Genomic DNA, 13,116 nt, shown 5'->3' with positions numbered 1-13,116 from the left:
CAAAGGAGAGACAATAGTGTTAGCAGTTTCTCAAAAAGTTAAATGTAGAATCACTGTATTCCCCAGCAACTCCAAGGTATATAACCAAGAAAAATGAAAACATATGTCTACACAAAACTTTGTACACAAATGTTCATAGCAACATTATCCATAATAGACAAAAAGTGAAAACCATTCAAATATCTACCAACTGATGAATGAATAAACAAAGTGTAGTATTAATATATCCATGCAATGGAATATTATTGAATCATAAAAAAGGAATCAGTTTCTGATACATGCTATGATGCAAGTGAACTTTGAATACATTATGCTTAGTGAAGCCAGAGATGAAAGCCACATAGTTTATGATTTCATTTACATGAGATGTTCAGAATAGGCAAATCTATGGAAACACAAAGAAGATTAGTGGTTGCTAGGATCTAGGGAGAGGGGAAGGAGGCAGTGACTGCTAATAGATACAGAATTTCTTTCTGGAGTGATGAAAATGTTCTGAAATGAGACAGTGGCAATATTGCACAACTTTGTATATATACTAAAAACCACTAAATTGTAAACTTTAAATGGGTGAACTTTACAGCATGTGAATTATATCTCAATTTTTTAAAAGCAGATTTAGAAAAACAACTTCTGATCTTTGAAAGACATTAAGAAAATAAAAAGCCAGAGAGTAGGAGAAAATATTTGCAAAATGTAGATCTAATAAGGGAAAGGTAACCAGAATATAAAAGAACTCTCAAAACTCAATAGTAAGAAACCAATCTAATTTTTTAAAGCGTAGAAAATTTGAACACTTCACTAAAAAATATGGAAAAATGACAAGCACATGAAAAAAATGCTCACTAAAGAGACCATTACACACATATTAGAATGTTCAGAATCGTGAGGGGGAAAACCAGCAATATCGAGTGCTCCCAAACATGTGGCTCAACTGGAATCTTCATACACTGCTGGCAGCGATGTAACATGGTATAACCAGTTTGAAAAACAGTTTGGCAGTTTCTTAAGAAGCTAAACATACGCTTGCCGCACGATCCCGTCATTCCACTCCTCGGTGTGGACCAAAGAAAAATGAAAACATATGTCCACGCAAAAACCTGTACAGAAATGTTCATAGTAGCATTACTCACTGATAGTCAAAAAGTGGAAACAAACAAAATGCCCATTAACCAATGAATGGGTAAAAAAATCTTAGTATATTTATACAGTGGACTACTACTGGGCAATAAGAAGGAACAGCTGTAATAATCCACCACACTGGCACACACAATGTGGGCAAAGGCATCATGCCAAGTGGAAGAAACCAGACACAAAAGCATATTAAGTGTATAATTCCACTTATATGACATTCTCGAAAAGGAAAACCTCTGGAGACAGAAATCAGATCAGTGGTTGCTGGGTGTTGGGGAGAGGGGAAGACATGACTACCGTCAACGGAAAAAATCTAAACCCCGTAAAATAATTGTAAAGAGATTTATTCTGAGCCAAATTTGAGGACCATGACCCAGAGCCACTGCCAAGAGGCCTTGAGCAAGTGGACTCGCTGTGGCTGGGTTACAGTTCAGTTTTATACATTTTCAGAGAGACAGGGGTTACAGGCAAAGTCACAAATCAATACATGATAGGCATACATTGGTTCGCCCAAAAAGGTGGGACATCTCAAAGCGGGGGTGGGGGGATGGGGCTTACAGCTTATAGGTGGGTTTAAAGATTTCTTGGCTGGCAATTGGCTGAGAGAGTTAGACTTTATCTAGAAGACCAGAAAGGATATGCTTATTTTAAGACAAGGGTGTGAACACTCTGGGAGGTCCAGACAGGAGGACATTTTAAATTTACAGTAGGCGCCTACTAGGATGCTTTAAGATGCTTTAAATTTACAAATAGGCATCTGCTAGGATGCTTGAGTTAAGACAGGGGCTTCTTATCTTTAAGGTGATGTTAATCGCATACCAGAATCAGGTTGGGAAGTAAACCACCGCTTTATTTGGTTAACAAAAGCCGCTTAGTGGGAATTTAGCGTTTGTCAGCCTGACCCAGCTGGCCTCCTTAGGAAGGAGTTTTTAGCAAAAGAAAAAGATCAGAGTTTAGACCTCAGTACAAAGAGGAACCAGGGAACCTTTTAGGTTGAATAGTAGTTGTTCTATGTCTCGATTGTGGGGTAGTTACACCGCTGCAAACACGTCTCAAAACTCGGAGAACTGTATGCTTCAAAGGGTGATTTTTTTATATATATGTAAATTTTACCTCAGTAAATTTGATTTTTTAAAAATGAACTAGATTATCTTAATCTGCCTCCTCCACCCCCAAAAAAACCTACACTGAAATGTATTAAAAGAAATTTTGGGAGATTCCCATAAAAGGAAAGAAAAATCAGGTATGATTACTCCCTCACAAACTTACATGTTTCATTTTCCAGAGCACTAGTAAGCACCTAAGACCATTCACACTTCACCTTCTTTGTAAATGTTTAACAACAGAAGACTCACTTCTTTTGAGAAACAAATTAGCTTTGCTAAGATTGTCTCTCCCTCTTCCTCCAACCCATTCACACTTATTTTAAGGCTGGCAGCCCGGCTGCTAACTGGAAAGCTATTTTCTTCCAAGTGTTTTCTCTTCCTCTCAGAGTAGGTTGCTGTGGGCAATAGTGGGTAAAATCAGGAGAGATAAAATGGGATCCAATCTACTGGTCCCCGAAGCATGGCTGGCGGATCCATGTTCTGCCCACACTCCTTCCCCTCTCTTCCCATTTCCCCTGGTCACCTGCTTTCCCTCTCAGCCGTCAGTATCTGCTGCTCTTTGTGGGAGGACTGGCCTCAAGCCGCCAGAATCCACCTCCCTGCTGCACTTGGTAAACCAGGTGTTCCTGGGAAGAATGTCCTCCCCCTGGGGAAGCCCTGAACCAGAACTGGCAAATACAGGACTGTAAATAACTCCGCTCCCTTGCCCCTGATGAAGACAGTTCCTAGATGCATTCCACATGAGTGCTTCTCACACTTTAATATGAATTAGCTGGGGATCAAGTTCAAATGCAGATTCTGATGCATGAGGTCTGAGAGTCTCTAGGTCTAATGAGCTCCTAGGTGATGCCAATGCTGTCCACCTGCACATCCTACTGTAAGCAGTAAGGGTCTCTTCTTTTCAGAGCTCCAATGCCTCTTTGTCTATTATTGAGAGAGTAAAAACCCCAGGGACACCTTGGACAAGATGTGGTGCCACAGGTAGGCTATAGAAGGACTTTTATCTCCAGAATTGCCCTAGGATTTAGGAATCCAAGTGTCATTCTTATGATGGAGATGTACTTGTGTGCTGAAAGGCATGAGAAATCCCTGCCTCTTTGACTACTGAGGGCCAAGGACCTGCAACCTGTCTTTGAGCTGTGGGGAGGGCAGGGCAAGGGAGCCTGGGAGCCATGAACACAGCAAGGGATGTTGCTGTGCCTTTACGCTGGAGAACCGGGGCAGATTTCAGACCATGTCAAGAATAAAAAAGAAATTCTGGTGGCAACTAGCACCCGAGGGTTGCTGGCAGGAAGACTGTGTTGCCTTCAGGCTCTGTTGGGAGATTGTTTTGCCAGACCAGGTCAGAGGGCACATAAGCACAGTTCACCCATCTAGTCAATATAACAGCCCCAGAAAGCAATTCCCAGATAGAGTGTCGAAGTTATAGGGCTGAAAAATGTCCTCTCTTCTGTGCTCCTACGGCACTCTTTAAAACTACTGCTAGAACACTCATTTCTCCCCTTCGTTGTCATTCAACAAATACTCACTGAGTGCCAATTTGTGCCAGGCAATGTTTTAGGCATTAGGGATCCAAAAATGAGCAACACAGAAGCGTTCTCACAGAATTTATATGATAAGTGGGAAAGGTAAACAATAAGCAAGCCAACAAATATGAAAAAAATCTATCAAATAGTAGGAACTGCTATGCAGAGAATTTATAAGAGGTGAAGTCATAGCAAGGGACTAGGTAGACTTAGAATGAATGCTGAGGGAGGACCTTTCTGAGGAGGTGACATTTGAGCTGAGATTTGACTGATTTCAGCCATGCAATGAGGAGGAGGAAGAGCATACTAGGGGAAGTGAACGGGCGGTACAAGGTCCTAAGGCATGAGTATACTTGGCAATTTCAAGGAACTGGAAGAAGATTGGTGTGGCTACAACCAAGTGGTCAAGGAGGAAAATTATTTGAAAAAATGTAGAAGAGGAGGCAGACTATGTAGTACTATATCAACTAGAATAAGGTATTTGGTTATGATTTGATTTGCTTTGTTTTTTCCCCAATATGGTAGATGGTCCAACATTGGTCCCAATGATCTTAACCTCCTGGCGTTCATACCCATGTGTAGGCCCCTCTCACCCTGACTTGGGACAGTCTTGTGCGAACAGGAGAAAAGCAAAAGCGATGCATATGACTTCTAAAGGTGGGTCATAAAGATATTGCAGCTTCTGCCTTTGTCTTTGGGATTGCTTGCTATGTTAGTCCATTTTCCGTTGTTTATAACAGAATAACTGAAACTGGGTAATTTATAAAGAAAATTTATATCTGGGTACAGTGGCTCATGCCTGTAATCCTAACACTTTGGGAGGCCAAGGCAGAATGATCGCTTGAGGCTAGGAGTTAGAGACCAGCCCAGGCAACATAACAAGACCCCGTTTCTACAAAAAATTTAAAAATTATCCAGGTATGGTGGTGCACACCTCTAGTTCCAGCTACTTGGGAGGCTGAGGCAAGAGGATTGCTTGAGCCCAGGAGTTTGAGGCTGCAGTGAGCTATGATTATGCCACTGTACTCCTGCCTGGGTGACAGAGCAAGACCCTGTCTCTAGAAAAAAAAAAATTTTTTTTTAATTTATAAATTTATGAAATCTATTTCTTAGAGTTTTGGGAGCTGGGAAGTCCAAGGCTGACAATTCACATCTGGCGAGGGCCTTCTTGCTGGTGGGGACTCTCTGCAGAGTCCTGAGTTGTTGTAGAGCATCGCCTGGTAAGGGGGCTCAGCAAGCTAGCTCAGATCTCTCCTGCTCTTTTTATAAAGCCATCAGTCCTCCTCCCAGGATAACCCATTAATCCATTAGCCCATTGATCCATTAACCCATGAATGGATTAACCCATTCATGAGGGCAGAGCCCTCACGACTCAATCATCTCTTAAAGGCCTCACACATTTCGATACTGCCACATTGGGGATTTTCAGTATGAGTTCTGGAGGGGACAAATACTCAAACCATAGCACTTGCTTTGGGGGAAGCCAGCTCCGTGTTGTGAGGAAAACTCGAGCAAGCCCATAGAGAGACCCATGTGGACAGGAACAAGCTCACCAGCAGCAACTGGCCAGCCACGGAGTGAGCCACCTTGGAAGTGGGCCACCAGCCCTAGGAAAGCCTTCAGATGACTGCGGCCCCAGCCGACAGCTGACTGACGGACTCTGAGCTGGAACGACCCAACCAGGATACTCCAAAAATATAGATTTTTTTTCATGAACTGCTTGAAAGAAAGTTGCAGGCATCAGGACACTTCACTTCTAAACATTTCAGCATGCATCTCCCAAGAATAGGGGCCTTCACCTACATAACCACAATAACATTCCCACATCGGAGAAAACCAACAATAATTCCACATCATCCTCTAATAACCAGCCCATATTCAAATTTCCCGGTTGTCCAACACATGTCTCCCTGAGACTTTGGATTTATTTCAATTGTGACAATAACCATGAATAAGTTTTTTGGTTTTTTTTGAGACAGAGTCTCGCTTTGTTCCCCAGGCTAGAGTGAGTGCCGTGGCGTCAGCCTAGCTCACAGCAACCTCAAACTCCTGGGCTCAAGCAATCTTGCTGCCTCAGCCTCCCGAGTAGCTGGGACTACAGGCATGTGCCACCATGCCCGGCTAATATATATATATATATATTAGTTGGTCAATTAATTTCTATTTTTATAGTAGAGACAGGGTCTCGCTCAGGCTGGTTTTGAACTCCTGACCTTAAGCAATCCGCCCACCTCGGCCTCCCAGAGTGCTAGGATTACAAGCGTGAGCCACCGAATCTGGCCTATGAATAAGTTTTAAGCAAGTGATTGGTAGGGTCTGATTTTCACCCATGAAAGTTCACTCTGGCTTCTGTGTGGAGAATGGATTGAGGAGCTGTCTCAGTTTCCCGGGGCTACTGTAACAAATTGTCACTAGCTTGGTGGCTTAAAACAACAGGAATTTATTATCTCATGGTTCTGGGGGCCAGAAGAAGGAAATCAGTGTCACTGGACCACAATCCAGGTGTTGGCAGGTCACACTTGCTCTGGGGGCTCCAGGTGTGAATCTGTTCCTGCCCCCTCCAGCGTCCGGTGGCTGCTGCAGTCCTTGGCTCGTGGCCGCATCACTTCAATGTCCGGCTCTGTCTTCACATGGCCTCCTCCTCTTCTCTCTGTCAAAGCTCACTCCACCTCCCTCCTTTGGGGACTGTGATTGCATTTAGTGCCCACTTTGATAATCCCTCTCAAGATTCTTGACTCAATCACATCTGCAAAGACATTCTTCTCAAGTAAGGCAACGTTCACAGGTTCCAGGAAATAGGACCGGATGTCTCCAAGGGACGCCTACTCCAGGGGCCAAGAGCGGAAGTAAGGAGATGATTAGCAGCCGTTGCTGACATCAGGCAAAGATGACGGAGCAATGGACAGATTCAGGGTAAGTTTTTGAGCTCCAATTGCTAACAGATTTAATGGCAAAGGTGTGATGTGTGGAAGGAGTGAGAGAAATAAAGAATCCCCCAGGAGCCTGTTTTGTACCTAGCTAATCTCCACTGACTGCGTCGTCACCTCCCTGAGTTCGAGAGGCCTTTCATTATCTGAGTTCCTCAGGTGCTCAGGCTGGGGCTTCCGTTATATTCGATCTGAAGAATTGTTTAGCTGAATGGAAAAGAGATAGGGGATTCGGAATATCAGTGAGCATCTTTGCCAGAGTGTAGCAATGTACAAAAATGTCCAAAAAATGCCGTTCGGGTTTTTTCCTCTTTGAATGCCAGTGACTCAGTCTGAATCTTCCCACAGAACCTTCTTCTCAGTTCTGGGTACCTGCTCTGCCTCTACTTGACCTGGGTGGCTGCAGAAAGGAATCCCAGAGAAATCTCTGAAAAGATGTTTTACTATCAAGCAAAAGCAATTTGCGTTTTTTCTTTCGTATTGTCTTCAGTACTGTGATCATGTTTAAATTTATCCAGTCTTACTGTTGTAAGACCAACAACCAATAGGCTGGGGAAAGCACTGATAAGCATATCATTCCTGATAACTTTATCTTTAGTAGAAATGTGACTAAAAGCTCTCATCCATTGTTACACCTTAAACAAAGAAGTCTAAGACCAAAAAAAAAAATAATCTTTAAAGTAAGTAAACACAAAGCTCAACCACAGCCATACTCCAGGCAAGTACAAATATCAGGTGCATTTCACCACTTTATCCCAATGATAATGAATCAACTTTCAAAAGGCTCAATCATTAGACGTCTGTGGGGGAAGGGAGCACAATGAAGCAGTGATTTTGTTCAATACCGTGTAACAGGTGCTAGAATGGACAGATGCACATGTTACCCCAGGGGCACAGGTGATGGGCACTCACTTCAGTATTAGGAGGAACAGAATATGGGGTCAGGGATAGGGTTGCCAGATTTAGTAAATAAAAATACACAATGTTCTATTAAATTTGAATTTCAGATAACAAACATATAGTAACTATTTTGTATATGTTTGTATATGTTCCAAGCAATATTTGGGGTATATCTATACTAAAAAGTATTCATTGTTTATTTGAAATTCAAATTTAACTAGACACTTTATTTTTTAATTGCTAAATCTTGCATCTCTACCTGAGAGAAGGGTCCGCAGGGGAGCAGTGCCCTGAGCCCTTAAGATGGAGCTGGTAGAAAACCCTCTTTTCGAGCCAGCCCTCTCCCCGCCCCCCCCCCCCCCCCCCCCGCAGACTGCTTACCCCACTTCATCCTGCTTCTCTTTGCTTGCTCTCCTCATCCTGGGTCCTCTGACACCCCTCACCTGCCTCATTTCTGGGGAAACCTTCAGCTCCAAAACTTAATTACCTGTCCTTGTCTGACAGTCCATTGAGGACATGTCTTCCTGCATGAACATGACACTTTCCTCCAATGAGACTCTGGTATTTATTTACCCTCCTTAATTTTCAAAGTGTGGTCCAAGGACTAGCAGGAGAATCACCTGGGGGCTAGTTAGAACCTCAGAATCGCCAGCCCCAGCCCAGCCCTGCAGACTCAGACTCCAAATTTTAACAAGATCCCAGGTGGTATGTAGGCACATTAAAGTCTGAAAAGCACAGCTCTGGAGACCACTGGGATTTTTGTTAATTTTGTTCCTAATCCCCCCTTGAACTCAGAAGGGTGGAAGAAACTTCTCCCTCTCGGTCTTGGGGGAAGAGACCTCTACTTCTTCTCACCACCCTAGGTGCATCCCTGAAACGGCTGTTTTTGTTGCCAGGTCATTTCACAGGTGCCTGGAAGCCTGTTCAGCAGGAGACCAGAGAGAGGATGGAAGAGAAGGCCTTCTTTGATAAACTGCATCTTTTGGCCCAATTCTACCCCTGGCCAGATGCCCTTTAGGCTAAGAAATCAGGTTTATGCTCAACTAAATGAAGAGCATAGAGAAGGAGATTTATGTCTTTGCCCCTCAGGTCTCAGCTAGTCTCTTTCTCTCTCTCCAGTGGTTTAAAATAAATGGGGGCCGGGCGCGGTGGCTCACGCCTGTAATCCTAGCACTCTGGGAGGCTGAGGCAGGCGGATTGCTCAAGGTCAGGAGTTCAAAACCACCCTGAGCAAGAGCAAGACCCCGTCTCTACTATAAATAGAAACAAATTAATTGGCCAACTAATATATATAGAAAAAATTAGCCGGGCATGGTGACGCATGCCAGTAGTCCCAGCTACTCGGGAGGCTAAGGCAGGAGGATTGCTTGAGCCCAGGAGTTAGTTTGAGGTTGCTGTGAGCTAGGCTGATGCCATGGCACTCACTCTAGCCTGGGCAACAAAGCGAGACTCTGTGTCAAAAATAAATAAATAAATAAATAAAAAATAAATGGGGCATAACCTAGGGGCAGCTGAGATCAGCAGAACGCTGGGCAAAGTGCTTTGGTAAGGGATTCCTGGGCCCTACCCCAGCCTACTAAATCAGAATCTTCAGGGGTGGGGCTCAGGAAGCTGTGTTTTAACAAACACTTGCGGTGATTTTCATGCAAATAGAGTTTGGGTGCATTTGTAGCATAAGAAAATGGTTCATCAACTATAGGATGAAAAAATTAGATACTGGGCTCCCAAACTACATTTTCTACCTGCTGCCTAGATTGTCTGAACACCAGCAAGGACTCGTACATGGCTATGAGGAAAGACACACTGTTGGATGAAAATCAGCTAGAGGTGGATGAGCTGACATAGCAGGCACAGATACTAACTCACAGCAAGTTCCTAACAGTGAGGGATGGAAATGATTCATAAGCCACGTGACAGATTCACACGATGGGCGTACATAAATTTTATATATATAAACACACAGTTGCCTAATGCCTTCATATAATATTGCAAATTTTATTTCTCTTTGGTAAGTTCTCCCTTTAATTTTGATACAGACCTGAATTATAATCAAGTTACAGAACAGCTTAGTCATTGCTATGGTTTGTCTCCTCCAAAGCTCATGTTGAAATTTAATTGTCATTGTGATAGTGTTAAAAGGTGGGATCTTTAAGAGGTGATTTGGTCCTTGGGGTTCTGCCCTTTAAAATGGATTAATGCCATTATCTGGGGCGTGAGTTAGTTATTAGGGAGTGGGCTCCTCACAAAAAGGATAAGTCTGGTTCCTCTCTGTCTCTGTCTTTCACGATCACTTGCCTTTACGTTTTCCAGCATGGAATGATGCAAGAAGAAGGCCCTCGCCAGCCAGCCACGCAGATGCTGGCGTCTTGCCCTTGGACTTCCCAGTCTCCAGAACCATGAGCCAAATAAATCTCTTTTCCTTATAAATTACCCAGTCTGTGGTATTCTGTTACAATAGCAGAAGATGGACTAAGATAGTCATATACAAATGATGAATAAGATACTTATCAATAAACAATCCACTTTTTCTCCCACACGCTCTTACCTATTTCTCCTAAATAGCTTGCCAAGCACTACCATTGCTCATACAAGTTAGAAATATTTAAATGTGATTCATGTGTTTATTCATATATTTTGCATAAAAAGGTTTTTTCCCAAAGCAACTATTCAAAAACCCTAAGGTAATCTTGAGGCCAAGGAAAAGGGAGAGAAGGAGGAAAGGGAGATGTGTTGCTATGGCAGCAAACCAGGGGCTGTGCGAGGCAAGATTGCACAGGCCGAGCTATGCAGAGCCCCAGCATCAAGAGGCCTTCTTAGAGCAAATGGACGATTTCCTACAGAGGGTGGGAAATGGGTTCTCTCACCCTTTTGGAAATTTTCCAAAAGACTTCCCAGAAAATGATCAATTGCCCTCTATTGTCATCCAACCTTGATATACATATCAGGGGAAAAAAAGCTGCTGAGCAACATACACTAGAGAAAATTATTGTGCAAAGTCATCAATTGAGTATCACAGTACAGTAGAACCCAATAGCACTGCCATTGGTGTCCAAAACTAACATTATAGGCAATCCAGGGGGTGCTGGATAGTTCATTTGTACCACTGCTATGCATTGAGGGCAAGAAGCAATTGAGAAGAAAAGGACTAAGGAATATAAACTGAAGAAAACTTCTCTTAAAGTTCTTCCCACTTGGGTCATATTTTGGGTGTGCCACGGCTGCTGAAAAAGCAGGAAGTACAATTTCAGGACAATACCTGTGGCAGATTGCATTTTCCAAAGATGGTTATAATGATATCTCCCATCCCATCTGGTCTTCTACAATGAGACTTTGCCACTCCTGACATCCATGTCCCCTCCCCCTTGAATCTGGGTGGATTAGTGACTGCTTCAACCAACTGGGAATGCTTCCACCATGTTCTGGAACACTGGCACTTGTCATGTGAGTAGTCCAGGGACCCTGAGGCTGCCATGCTGGAGTGGCCATGTGTGGGTACGCCCGTCAACATCCCACCTGACAGACAGTATCTGCTGCCAGCCATGCGAGGGCACCATCATGCAGGTCCAGCCCAGCCGACATCTGACTGTATCCCCCACGAGAAACCTCAAAGCAGAACTGCCCGGCTGAGCCCTTCCCAAGTTCCTGACCCACTAAATCATGAGCAAAATTAAATGGTTATTTTAAGCTGCTAAGTTTTGGGGTGATTTGCCACAAAGCAATAGTAAAGGGAACAGTATCCAAATGAAACCATGAAATTACAAAATCTCAAACTCTCTTCTTCCCCTGCTTAATTATTTCTTTTATTATTTCTCTTTTTCTGGGAGAGACATCTGAAATCCACACTCTCTTTGTGTGTGGATCATAGACAATGATGTTATGAGCTGACCACTTTCAAAGGGCCGAAAAGGGAATGCTGGTGTGTGATTAATTCCACCTCAAAGGCTGATTTGGCTCAGCCTAGAACAAAGCTGAATCTCCAGATTTTCAAAACTAGGCTGCAGCTTGAAAGTGGGACGAAAGGAGGCAACTACCTGCATCGTGTGGTTTGAAAGGAAGCCACTTCCTTTCCATCTTGCCAACTGTCCCTTCCACCAATCTGTAAAGGTGTTTGTCATTCCACCATTAGAAATTTGCTCTTTGAGTTCAGGCACGGTGGCTCACTCCTGTGATCCTAGCACTCTGGGAGGCCCAGGTGGGAGAATTGCTTGAGGCCAGGAGTTGAGACCAGCCTGAGCAAGAGTGAGAGCCTGTCTCCACAAAAAAATATAAAAATTATCCAGGCATGGTGGTGCATACCTGTAGTTCCACTTACTCCTTGGGAGGCTGAGGCAGGAGGATGGCTTGAGCCCAGGAGTTTGAGGCTGCAGTGAGCTATGATGATGCCACTGCACTCTAGCCCAGGAAAAAGTGTGACACCCTGTCTAAAAAAAAAAAAATAGTTCTTTAGGATTATCTGACTTTTTAGTTTTCCAATAAAGTAGTAGAAAAAAGAAAAACAAGAAAGCAAAGGCAACTTAACATAAGAATAAACCTTCTAACATTAAAGAGCTGAGTATTAATTAGAAAGTGTCACAGAAGGTGTTCAATTGCACAATCACTTGTAGGGGAGGCAAACAGGGTTAGGTTGGATCAGGTGTTGGCAAACTTTGTCTGGAAGGAGCAAATAATAACTATTTCAGCTTTGCAGGCCATGTGGTCTCAATTGCAACTACTGAACTCTGTCGCTGTGGTGCAAAAGCAGCTACAGACAACATGTAAGTGAATGGGAACTGTATTCCATTAAAACTTTATTTCCGAAAAATGAGTATCAAGCTGGATTTGGCCCAATTGCTGACCCGGGGCTTGGATGATCTCCAACATCTTTTTCAACCCTCAGATTCTCTGATAAGTTAACTTCAAAGTGTCAACACCCCCAAGAGTGGTCCTGTAACAGTTTGAACATTAGTCTGGAAGTAGTTTGCCACCCAGGCCCAGGAGAACGGACATGGTGGGCCCCAGGGGTGGGTGGGGAGAAGTCAGTGTGCAAAGGAGGAGAAAGAGTTGCTGAAAACTCTGGTCCTGCTTGACCTTCAGAGTACAGATGTCCTAAAAACAGAGACGGTCTCTACGTGCCCAGCTTCTGTTCCAGCCCATCTCCCTACTGCTCCCCCGGCCCCACAGATGCAGATCGAGGAACAAGGAGAGTGCTGCTTGCTTCAACCGCCCGGTACGTTGAAATGAATGGCATAAATGCGTGTTTACAGTGAGGGCACAGGAAAGGCCAATTTCATCATCCCTGCGGTGAGGCAAGCTAAAAGCCAAAGCCCGCTAATCCCTAGAGCAGGGGCATTTATGCTTTGAAGATGGATGCTCAATCATCCATTCCACGGGGAGAGCCTGCTCTCGAAGGGCCGCTGAGATGGGCCCTGAGGACCCACGGAGGAGTCAGACAGACTCTCGATGCATAAACAGCAAGAAAAATATTGAGCACATCAGCATTTTTTTTTTTTTGCTTTTGCTTTTGCTTTTAAAAATTCTTTCCATCTA

This window comes from Microcebus murinus, chromosome 8 (assembly GCF_040939455.1).
Source record: "Microcebus murinus isolate Inina chromosome 8, M.murinus_Inina_mat1.0, whole genome shotgun sequence".
Taxonomy (NCBI): domain Eukaryota; kingdom Metazoa; phylum Chordata; class Mammalia; order Primates; family Cheirogaleidae; genus Microcebus; species Microcebus murinus.
This window is presented reverse-complemented; position numbering follows the sequence as displayed.